Here is a 10,765-nt window from a genome sequence, read left to right on the forward strand (position 1 = left end):
GACGGTCACGCGATAATCAATACGATCGCTCGATTGTTCGGCACATGCGACACACAACTTTCAACCCGTGCGAGCGGAACAGACCTTCCTCTCACGCATGGTGTAAGCGCCGAGGAAACGAATGTTTGAGCAACTGGAGACCGACAGGCAGCTCGGTAGTTAATAAGCAGAAAACGTATAAACGAGAAATAGCAGCGGGATTAACGACCGTGACGCGATATTCTTTCTCTTCGAACGACGGGTGGTAGATGCGAGGAGAGATGCGCTCGCGCGCTAAACCGACTGCGCGAGCCGTAAGGGAGTGACAGGTGAGGCCAGAGAGCTAGTCAACGGCGGGATTATAGCTTCGAGATATTTCACTCTGTTAATATGACGCGTAGAAAATAAACCGCCCCTGCGAGTCCATCTCGCGTTTCATAACGTATTCATGGAATTTTTCGAACAAGTTCATTACCCGCTAAAGCTCTGCTGCTCGCGCGTTTACCGGGCCGCTTCGGCCGGGCGCTGCTCATAATTGATTGAGACTGATAGCCTTCGAGTGCATCGCGTTTGCTGCATTCGCGATTCTTCCTCGCGCGTTACTAGAAGCGTTACAGATCACACCGAAAGGCGGAGAAGTAAAGTAGTCGTGGAGTCGCGTCAAGCCGACGACCATCTCATGTTGGGTTTTCTCCTTGTTATCTCGTTGCACGGTTCGACGGTGTCAATTGCAAATTGCAAGATGCGACTGAGAAGACCGCGAAGATTGCGAAATGAGACGTTCGGAGATGAAGGCGGCGCCGGCGGAGCTTGAGGAATTGAGGATCGCGGGTTAAAGGGTCGGAGTCTCGCGCGCACGTGACAACGCACTTCAAGCAAGTCGCACACGCGCACTGCCCCGATTCTAGATTCACTCCGACGGGTGTCACGCGAGAGATAATTTTGGGAGGAACTGCTCTTCCTCCGGCGCGTAGCGGCCTGGCTGCGCTCCGTCCGAAAGGAGAACATGCAGCGCGCCGCCTTCTTCGCCGACATCTAATACCTGACAGCCCTTATTATCCTCACCATGACGTGGCTATTAACCACTCGCGCCGGCGGGATAACGAAGCGAGTCGGGGGCAACCGAAATTGTTCGTTCGTGTGTAACATACTTTGAGCTACTCACGCATTCACACATTGTCGCTGATTCCGAGATTATCAGCTCCCACTAGAGCGGGTTTCCTCGCGAGGGAGAAGAAGCGCTCCCGAAGAGCGCGCGGCCGGACGCGCAACGTCTCCGCGAAAAAGTCAACAAGGAAGAAAAAGAAGCCACCCACGCGGTGCAATTAGCGTCGATGCCGAACGGGAGCGAGGCCACGCGGTTCTTCTTATCAAGAGCATCACGAAATGCGCGCCTCGTGGCTTGGCGGATTAATACATTAAATTACATAAGAATTACAGCCGGTCGTAAATCACGACGATATCGCGCGACAGGGTCGAGAGAGGAGGCAGAGCAGAGAGAAAGAGAGTTCCCTCTCTTCCCCCCTTCCCGCGCTGCTCTTTGTTGCTCGAAAGGGCTCGGCCGGTGGTGGAAAGGACCTCACAAGGCTCTGTCGGTCGACACTCGATACGTCGGGCCCCCGTTATTATTCCTAACGTGAAGCGGCTATTAGCCGCCTACCGGACAATCGACGGCGATGCCGGCAACTGGAGCACACCGCGAGGCGCATCAGCAACTGAAACGAGAACTGCCGTTCTTCCCGCGGCGCTCGTCAAGCCGGTCAGCTGTGGATCGTGACGGCCGACAGGCGAGCCGATGAGGAAGGAGAGCGAACGAACGGACGGAGGAGAAAGGCCACGTTTAACCCTTTCGTTCTCGCTGTAAACCGCAGGTTACACACATTCACCTCTCTCCCTCGCCCCCCCTCTCCCTCCCTCTCTCTCACTCGTTATTTACTTCGATTACGAAGATACTGCTGTAGGTCTCGGTGGATCGCGTGAAAAATTCTCAAGAGGTCTACCCATCATGAGAAAGTCGCACTAATGAGCGGGTAATTGCGTTACCCGCGTGAACAGACTTCTGAGGTAATTTCGTATTAATCCGTTCCCTCCCGCTGTGAATTATAGTTTATTGCTACGCGAGGATTTATTTCCCCCCATCGCGGGGACGGGTGATTTAAGCCTTCCTTCGTAGAGCCGCCACTCCCATCACCTTGCGATGTTCCTACGACTCCTTCGACTCCTCCGACGTATACGAGCGTATACTTTCTACTATTTTTCTGATGTTGTACGAAAACGTATTATATTTTTTCAGTATTTTTTTGCAGGTTAGATTTTTTTTTTCGAAGGCGGAAAAGAAGCATGCACGGCGCTCGAAATAATAGACGCGCCGCGAGGTGGTTAATTGTCGACTCGAGATTGCAGTCGACAGCTGCTTCGGTAATCCGTGCGTGATGCGGATTAAAGGAATCGGCGCGAGGAGCACGCCGGCGTTTCACTCGCAAACTCGCGGAGAACGCGAAAGCGAGTAGCCGCCGGTCGCCGGAGGGCGAAAAATCGCCGCATAACGCGCGCGCGCGCGCGCGTCGTACTCGATCGTGCGTTATAAATTCCAATTGTTTAATATACGCCGTGCGCGCGCTCGCCGCGCGTTCGCGCTTGCCGTCGCGAAACCAGATCCGGAAAAGATATAACAGGTTTATCTGGCGCGACTCGCAGGACGGGACTTGAAATGAGGATAATAAGGCGCGCGCGCGAGTATGGCCGCGTGTATACGTGAACAGGTGCGCTTCTTATCCACCGCGTTAGAATAGGCGAGACTCCTCGCCGACGCGACGCCGCGAGTCACCGCAATTATTCGCCGCCGGAATATTGATTGATACGTCGCGACGGGCGACTCACGTATTTCGTATTTCTCGAGGACGCGCGCGGAAAAATAAGGTAAGAAAAATATACCGGGCGGTAGTCAGTTGTTCGTCACTGACACCTCGGATGTGTCTTCGAAATTGCGGAGGTTGGAGGACATCTCGCAGAATGTGCGGAGATGATTTCACGGCTGAGGGAATTTCGAAGAACGAGAGACTCCACCTACGAGAGAGTGGTCGGTACGATAATTATCAATTGTAATTATTTATTGTATTTGTTGGGATTATAGATGCTGGCTCCTATCGCGAAGTCTTCTGTTTTGTTTCGCGGAGTTCAGGGATGATAAATGCGACCAAAGGCGGCGCGCTTCCTTGGGAACGCTCGGGCGAGCTCGGATTGCGTTTATCGAGCATTCGATATACCATGAGAAACCGCGAATAGGTGCTGGCACGAGAGATCGCGAATGGTTAGGTTAGGTTCGAGGGCCATCGCTAATTGCACGATGCCCCGGCATTAAAGCATTCTCGAGCTGACCCGCGCTTTCCTCTTCGATACTGACGGAACAATAATAACCCGACGCGCGTCGATCCCGACCAACTGGCTCCCGCGTGCGGAAGTAACCCAAGGAACATCGTGTTCCTCCGCCTCGCTTCGCGTTTATTTCAGTACTAAGCGGATAATTTGCTGAAACTGACGACGTTCTGCTCGCGTCGTTCCCCTCAGCAAGCCGAAAAAGGCTGCAATCGGACGCGCGAAAATGTGCTTCGTTTAGTTACAAATTCTCTCTCTCTCTCTCTCTCTCTCTCTCTCTCTCTGTCTCTCTCCTTTCCAGCTACCAGTCCTCGTCAACACCGGTGACCGCCATGTTGACTGCCAGTAATGTTAGGTCTAGTAGTTAATTCTTTTCGATAAAATTTACACAACTTGGAGCAAAATTTGAAAGTGAAATATTCTCCCGTCCTTTTGCGATTTTAAAGTGTTTACATTTAACTTTTCGAAACGACATGCTTTATCGTTTGATGCATATAACCCCAAATAATCAGTGGTGTTTACAATGGCTATCGACAGAGAACATATTCGATACGTGATTTCGCGTTTCATTTGAAGAAAAACGCTCCCGAAAAACAGTCAAAATGATTTGTGCTACTTGTGGTGAAAATGTGATCGATTGCACGTGCCGAAATTGGTTTGAATGTGGTTCCGAAGTGGTGATTTTGATCATCACGACCAATCACGTCCCGGTCAGCTGAAAAAAATTTGACGACGCGGAGTTGCGAAATGTAATGGAATGAAAATACGGCACGGACACAACAAGAACTTGCGGAAAAGCTGGGAAGCTATTTGCGATCACGTTTACATCGTATGGAAAAGATACAGAAGAAAGGGAAGTGGGTCCCGCAAGAGTTAACCATTGACAACAAAAATCGCCGATTGACCATATGCGTTACCTTATTCGCCAGACAACAAGAGAAGATGTTTTGCACAAAATTGTAACTAGTGACGAAAAATGGATTATATATGAAAATCCTAAACGCAAAAAGTCATGGGTAGATTCTGGTCGACCGACAAGCAACGTCGACGAGCAAAACCCAATCGGCTTCGGAAGAAAAGGTTTCCTCTGTATATGGTGGGACCAGAAGGGTACTATGCTGTCCTATGAGCTCTTGGAACAGAGTGAAACCATTAAAGCAGAGACCTAGCAAGAACACGTTTAAACGATACCAATTGAGAAAAAAGCCATTTACTGAACAAAGCAGCCGTAAAGTCATCCCGCTGCACGACAATGCTAAACCGTACACAGCAAGAGCCACAGAGGAAACCATCTTGCACTTGGGACGAAAAGTTTTCCCACACGCGGCGTATTCCCCAGACTTGGCTCCATCAGATTTTCACTTGTCTCGGTGTCTCGATGCAACATGCGCCGTCTGATACACATTTCTCGACACTAGACTATGTACGAAACGTCATCAACGACCTTGCAGCCTCAAAGCCACCAAGTTTCTATCGTGATGGGATTCGGCAACTGCCGCAACAAATGGCGCAATATCATCGATAACAATCGACAACAACGGAGAATATCTCATTGATTTTTAAATAAAGATTGAAAATTGTCGAAAATCGGAAAGAATTAAATCTTATAGTTTCAGCGCTCGAGTAAGGCTTGAATCCGCAAGCATAAAGATGAAGAAGATGAACGAGTTTGCGTTCCGTCGCCTACAATGCCCGATTCCTCGCACGCAACTCCTCTCGCGATTTGCGCACAAACTACTGCTGGGAAACTACCGCCGGCTTCAAGTCTCGTTTCAGACGTTCCGACGTTCAGCCGGGGAAATTCAGCTAATCGAGGAACCGACTGAGAATTATCCGGCGCGCCGCGTCTTGATGGACGCGTCGGTGTGGCCGCCGCTTGAGCCGGTGCGAGCGCGAGTAAGCGGCCGCCAAGGCGGCCAAGGCGGACAGACAGACAGACAGAAGCCGGGGCACCTGTCTGTCCCTCCACTCTGAAGTACGGCGAGGAGGGGCCCGGGCGCTGGATGTACCCCGGCTTCGCGGTTCAGTACCCCGCGCACGCTCACGCTGATAAGACCTTATTCTAATCACTCGTCACACCTGCCATTGATAGAGCATTTCGGCTCGGCTCGGCTCGGCTCGGCTCGGCTCGGCTCGGCTCGTATCGCACGCGCACGCGACCGCGCGCGGCCTCTCCTCATGTTCGCGTCGCGGTGAACGTATCGATCCGTCGACCGCGTATATCGGCCCGCTCGAGTCGGATCGGCCGCGTGGGCCTCTCTAGGTCCTTTGATCTCTCCGCTTCGGCCCGCCGCCTCGTTCGACCCGCGATCTTTCTCGCATGCTCGCGGAAGCGCGCTGTGCGGGACAGGTGATGAACAGCTGCCGAGCACGGTGTTGGTGGTGTACCGGCGCTGTGGGCGCGATGTTCGGACTCGCGTGAGGTCGTGAAACGTCCGGCTCGAATCTCGCGCGCACAGTAAGGCAGAGAGGGAGCGAGAGACAGAGAGAGAGAGAGAGAGAGGGGGGAGGAGAGCGTCGGTCTTCAGGTAATATCCGGGATGGACGATTTTTCGTCGGCAGGCAATCTTCTCGCCTTCGGTTCGTCTACGTATCCTCGTGTAATCGATTGTCGGAGGTCGTTCACTCGCGCGCGCGCGCGCTCGCGAGGAAGTGCTTCATCGCGCGAGACACGCGCGGCGGCCGCGGCGAATCGCGCCTCGACGTTGCCGCGTATGCGGCGCTCTCTCGATAGTCTCCACTGCGTCTCTTATCTAGTCTTCAATATTTATATTTTCGATAAAAAGCACGCGGCTCTCTGGACGCGCGGCGAGTCCGTTATTTCGGCCATTACGGTCTAATCGAATCGCCCGTTACGCGATAACAGCCGGGGGATCGGCCTGCTGAATTGAACAGCCTCGCGCGGATAAACATCGCGTCACAGCTAAGTGTGCCTTGGATCGGCCTTGCCTACGTAATCGCGCTCCCTAATGACGACTCTTTTCGAGATTCCCCGTGAAACGCGCGTTTCGCTGCGGACACGCGAAGCATCGACACCCAGAGGTATGCCATTTGGCTGGAAACGACGAGTATTCGGACGTCCAACGGGAGAACCGGTATCAGTCTCGCTACTAACCTGTCCGTTAATCGGGCCGCGGTAATTCGACCACGTGCCGGCCACGTGCTCGGTGACGCGCGACGAGCCGAAATTTCACGGAGAGGAACATCCGGCCGCCCTCGCCGGCCGGCGCGGCGGGTCGAGTCGAGGTCGCTCTCGTCGAGGAGGCGAAGAGTCGCTCTCGGCGAAATCGACGTCGACGAGCGAGAAGTCTCTTCGAGAACGGAGACTTGCTTACGTAACAGTGATAGCCCGCGCTCGCGCAACGACGATACCGCGTCGATTCGCGCGTTTCCCTCATCCCGGTGGAGCGTCGCGTTGCGTTATCTGAGCGACGATAACGAAAGCGCGAGCGCGAGCGCGGTGGAGCCTCGGGAAGTTTGGCTTCCGTTGGCTTTGGGATTATCGCCATCTCTGGCTTTCAGAGCGTTCCGCGGTGACAGACGGTGACGGGATCGCGCGAAATCGCGTCCGCGAGAGATGTGCCGCGCGCTCCTCGCATTGTGTCCGGTGAGGTCGGAGGTGACGAGAGCGTCTTGCGAAACGCGAGTGCCGCCTGCTATTGCTGGGAACTCGGTCGCCTCCAATCGCCGCTCGGCCGTCGGACGGAACCGACGGGAATAGGGAGGACCGCCGTTCAGCGAGACGAGAAAGGTACGAAAATCGAGTTCTTCGCGTGTCTTCACTGCGTTGGACAAATGTCGCTGACAAGGGACATCCGCGAGATATGCGTGTCTCCGATTCCGACGAAACTTGGCATATTTGTCAAGTAGCCAATAAACAAGAGAGCCATATTTTTGTTATCAGGCAATGGGCTCGGGTTTAAGGGGTGAAACTGCTCCTCGAAGTTTCATTCCCTTTATGCTAGCTCGATAATCGATATCGCAGATAGGGAAGAACTTTTGAAACAAAAATTGTACGGCATAAGAAACCGTACAATTTTTGTTTAAAAATTCTGAATTTTTGTCTGTTCGTTTGTTTGTTTTGCTGTTCCTCGCGAGTTATTTTCTGCGAACCGACCTTTGAACCGACGCGACCTAAAGTAGGTAAAGAGCGATGCGACGAAAGAAACGTGCTTGAGAAACGCGCGATTTTTGCGACTCGCCGTGCGAGATGAACGGATTTCTCAGCTGCCGGTGCAGGCGAGACGATTATGCGATATCATTGAAGGAAACTGTTTGCGGGCTCGAATCAACGCGGCAATGAACGAGCCGACCGCATTCCTACTTCCTTCGTCAATTTTTACCCTTCGATGTCTTCCGAGATAATTTCATCAGCGACGACTCGGGCCACACACGGAGAGCTTTCACACCCTTCCGCGGCTTTCAGCGTCTTCCTTGTTGTTTCGAAAGCGCGACTCTCCCGCCGAGAGATCGTAATTTAGATGCGCGATAATTACCGGTAATTAAATGCTTGTCGCGCGATCGATAGCGAATGCAAACACGAGATAAGCGTCACCGCGGCACATTGTCATTGCACGGACGCGGCATTTCGTGCTTGCGCGCACGGTTACCTGTCGGCGATTGCGTCATTAGCCGCACGCAATCCCGCGATTGTTCAGGCCGCCCGCGAGCGAGCGAGCGCGGATCCATCGCGAAATCTGGAGCGATTCGAGCGGGACGAATGCATTGCGCGCGCGTTTACGTGCGTAAACGCGGGCTATAAACGCGGTGCTGCCTGAAATTCCTCCGTCCTCCGTCGAGATCATCGACGATCTCTCCCTCCCCGTGCGTGTGACCGCGACGCTACGGGAGGAGAGCCCGTATGATTTCTGGCCTTCGGCCTTGCTCGATACGCGCGCTTATTGCTCAAGAATGAAAAGCATTCGCGTTCGTAGCGGTTTGTCGCGTTCGCTTTCACCCGGGACTCTCTTTCGACGCGACAAAAATTCTGGTGAGGTCCGATTACATATAATTATAGATAAAGCGCGAACGATACGGGAATGCATGACCGGGATCGTCAAGTTTTTTCCATACGGTAACTCGTGAGAGAGAGAGAGAGAGAGAGAGAGAGAGAGAGAGAGAGAGAGAGAGAGGGAGAGAGAGAGGGGGGGAGAGAGGAAGAGAGAGAGAGAGAGAGAGAGGAACAAAGGTCAAACGCTGCGCGCGCGCTTCACACGATCGCCTCCGCGCGGACGATCGATCGTTCCGCCGCGTCGCGCCGGCGGGGCCGCTCGTCCGGGAAACTTTGTATACTTCAAATCACGAGATTCGGAGATAACGCGTGTGAGACGCTAACAGCGTTGCTGCTCCGTCACTCCTTCCTCGGAATCCCAACGATTCCCGCCGTACCGTTACGTCGCGTGCACGTTGCGATGTAATGCGAGCGGGCGCGCATAAATATCATCTCTAATTTTACTCTGAACGTGACGTCGGAGCCAGAGACAGAGAGAGTGAGAGAGAGAGAGAGAGTGAGAGAGAGAGAGAGAGTGAGAGAGAGAGAGAGAGAGAGAGAGAGAGAGAGAGAGAGAGAGAGAGAGAGAGAGAGAGGGATCCGAGGAAGAGACGCGCAATTACACGCGTGCACAGTCCGCATCCACACCTCGCGATGAACGATTTATTAATTTATGCAACAATGCGGGAAGTCGGCGATAAACGGCCGTCCCGCCATTCTCCCTGGCTGCCCGTTATTGCGCTTCCCCGTTCGTACACCGGCGGTATATATATATATATATATATATATATATATATATCGGAAACGTGCGAGCGCGTGTGTGCGTGCGTGTACGCATCGCTGCCATTTCACGGCGTACTTATTTACGTTAACGAGCCGTGTAACGAAACTCGTGTAGCGCATAATCCGACGATTCCCAGCCCAATTTGCCGCTAAACAAAACGCATTCCTCGCAACCGAGCTGTATGCTCCTCGCGCGACCGACCCCGCGATCTAACGAGAGGCCTCCCCTGCCAGCCTACGCCTCCCCCACCGCCCCCCCTCCCCGTCCTTCTGCCGTTGTCCTGGCTGCCGCGAGGAATTCCCCCGATCCCTATCGTCCATGGGAAGGAGCAATTACTCGTCTCGCCCCTGGATACTATTAATTAGTGAGTAATTGCCCGCCTCGCGGACCGCCCCGCACCGACTGATTAAGTAAACTGCCAATTGCTCGCGACTCGCGATGGAGGATCAAAGGGGTTTAACGAACCCGCCGGCGCGGCGCGGCGCGGCGCGGCGCAGCGGATGGACGCGCGCGAACCCCACGACGGCGATCTGCAGCGGCGTCGAGCGCACCAGCGGCGGCTGTTAATGCCGGTGCATTCGCTGGAAATCCATCGGGCCTCCTCCCGGGGGCGAGTGAAAACGAGCCGCGTAGGTCGACTCGTCGCGTATCAGATTTCTCGTGAGATCTCGTTTGATTCGAGCGCGTGTACACTCTCGAGTTTGGAGGAACTTGAATTCGGGGAGCCGGCTCGTGAAGGCGTTTAAGATGCTGAAAGGCCGATGGCAGATATCTCTCTCTCTCTCTCTCTCTCTCTCTCTCTCTCTTTCTCTCTGTGTGCAGAGGGAAGGGGAGAGAGATGGAGGAAAGAAACGAGGAAAGGCAGAGAGAAGCGAGTCATGCGCGATTAAATAACATAGCTTGTCGTTTTCCTCGTGGGACTGAGGAAAGTGGAACCGCGAGGTTTTCAATAATGTAGTGTCTGTGAGTGACCGCTGCCAGCCGTCAGCATATCGTTGCACTGAAGAAAGCGCCATCATTGAGGCTATTGAATCAATATACAAGTCCGCGATAACTTTCAATTGACTTTGCTCGCCGGACACGCGTGCCCCTTCACTTGTTGGACTCCCGTTCGCCCGCGAGACTTTTCACGGCCTTTATCGATACATCTATCGATTACGGACGAAAGGCTGTCTCTCTTTCGCCAGAGACAGCCTTGCCGACGAAGGTGTTCCCTCCGAGGGGACTGCTGCAAGAAATGGCGTTGCAACTAGGCTTGCCAGATGCGCAACGACTATTTCCAGGAGATTTTTTGGCGATGGTTGAAAAATAGGTTGTTAGAGAATTTTAGTTAAATTTGAGAGATTGAGGGGTAAGACGGCTGAGAGATGCTGCTGTGTACTCGCAACAAACAAATGCGTGAATTAAGCGCCAGCAAAGAGAAGTTGGAGTTTATCTTCTTTTTTCTTTTTTACTACGCGAGTGGCTGAAACCTTTTAGCCATATATTTTATTTCTCGATGGAATTTTTTGAAATGTGGTATTTAAGTATTTTCGGGGTCGCAGATTACGAATTAGAAGTCAAAATTGTAAAATTCAAAATGACCGATCCAATATGGCGGACCAATAATTAAAAAATGATTTTAATTTTTATGAAAA

This window comes from Harpegnathos saltator, unplaced genomic scaffold, assembly GCF_003227715.2.
Source record: "Harpegnathos saltator strain DR-91 unplaced genomic scaffold, Hsal_v8.6 scaffold202, whole genome shotgun sequence".
Classification (NCBI taxonomy): Eukaryota; Metazoa; Arthropoda; class Insecta; order Hymenoptera; family Formicidae; genus Harpegnathos; species Harpegnathos saltator.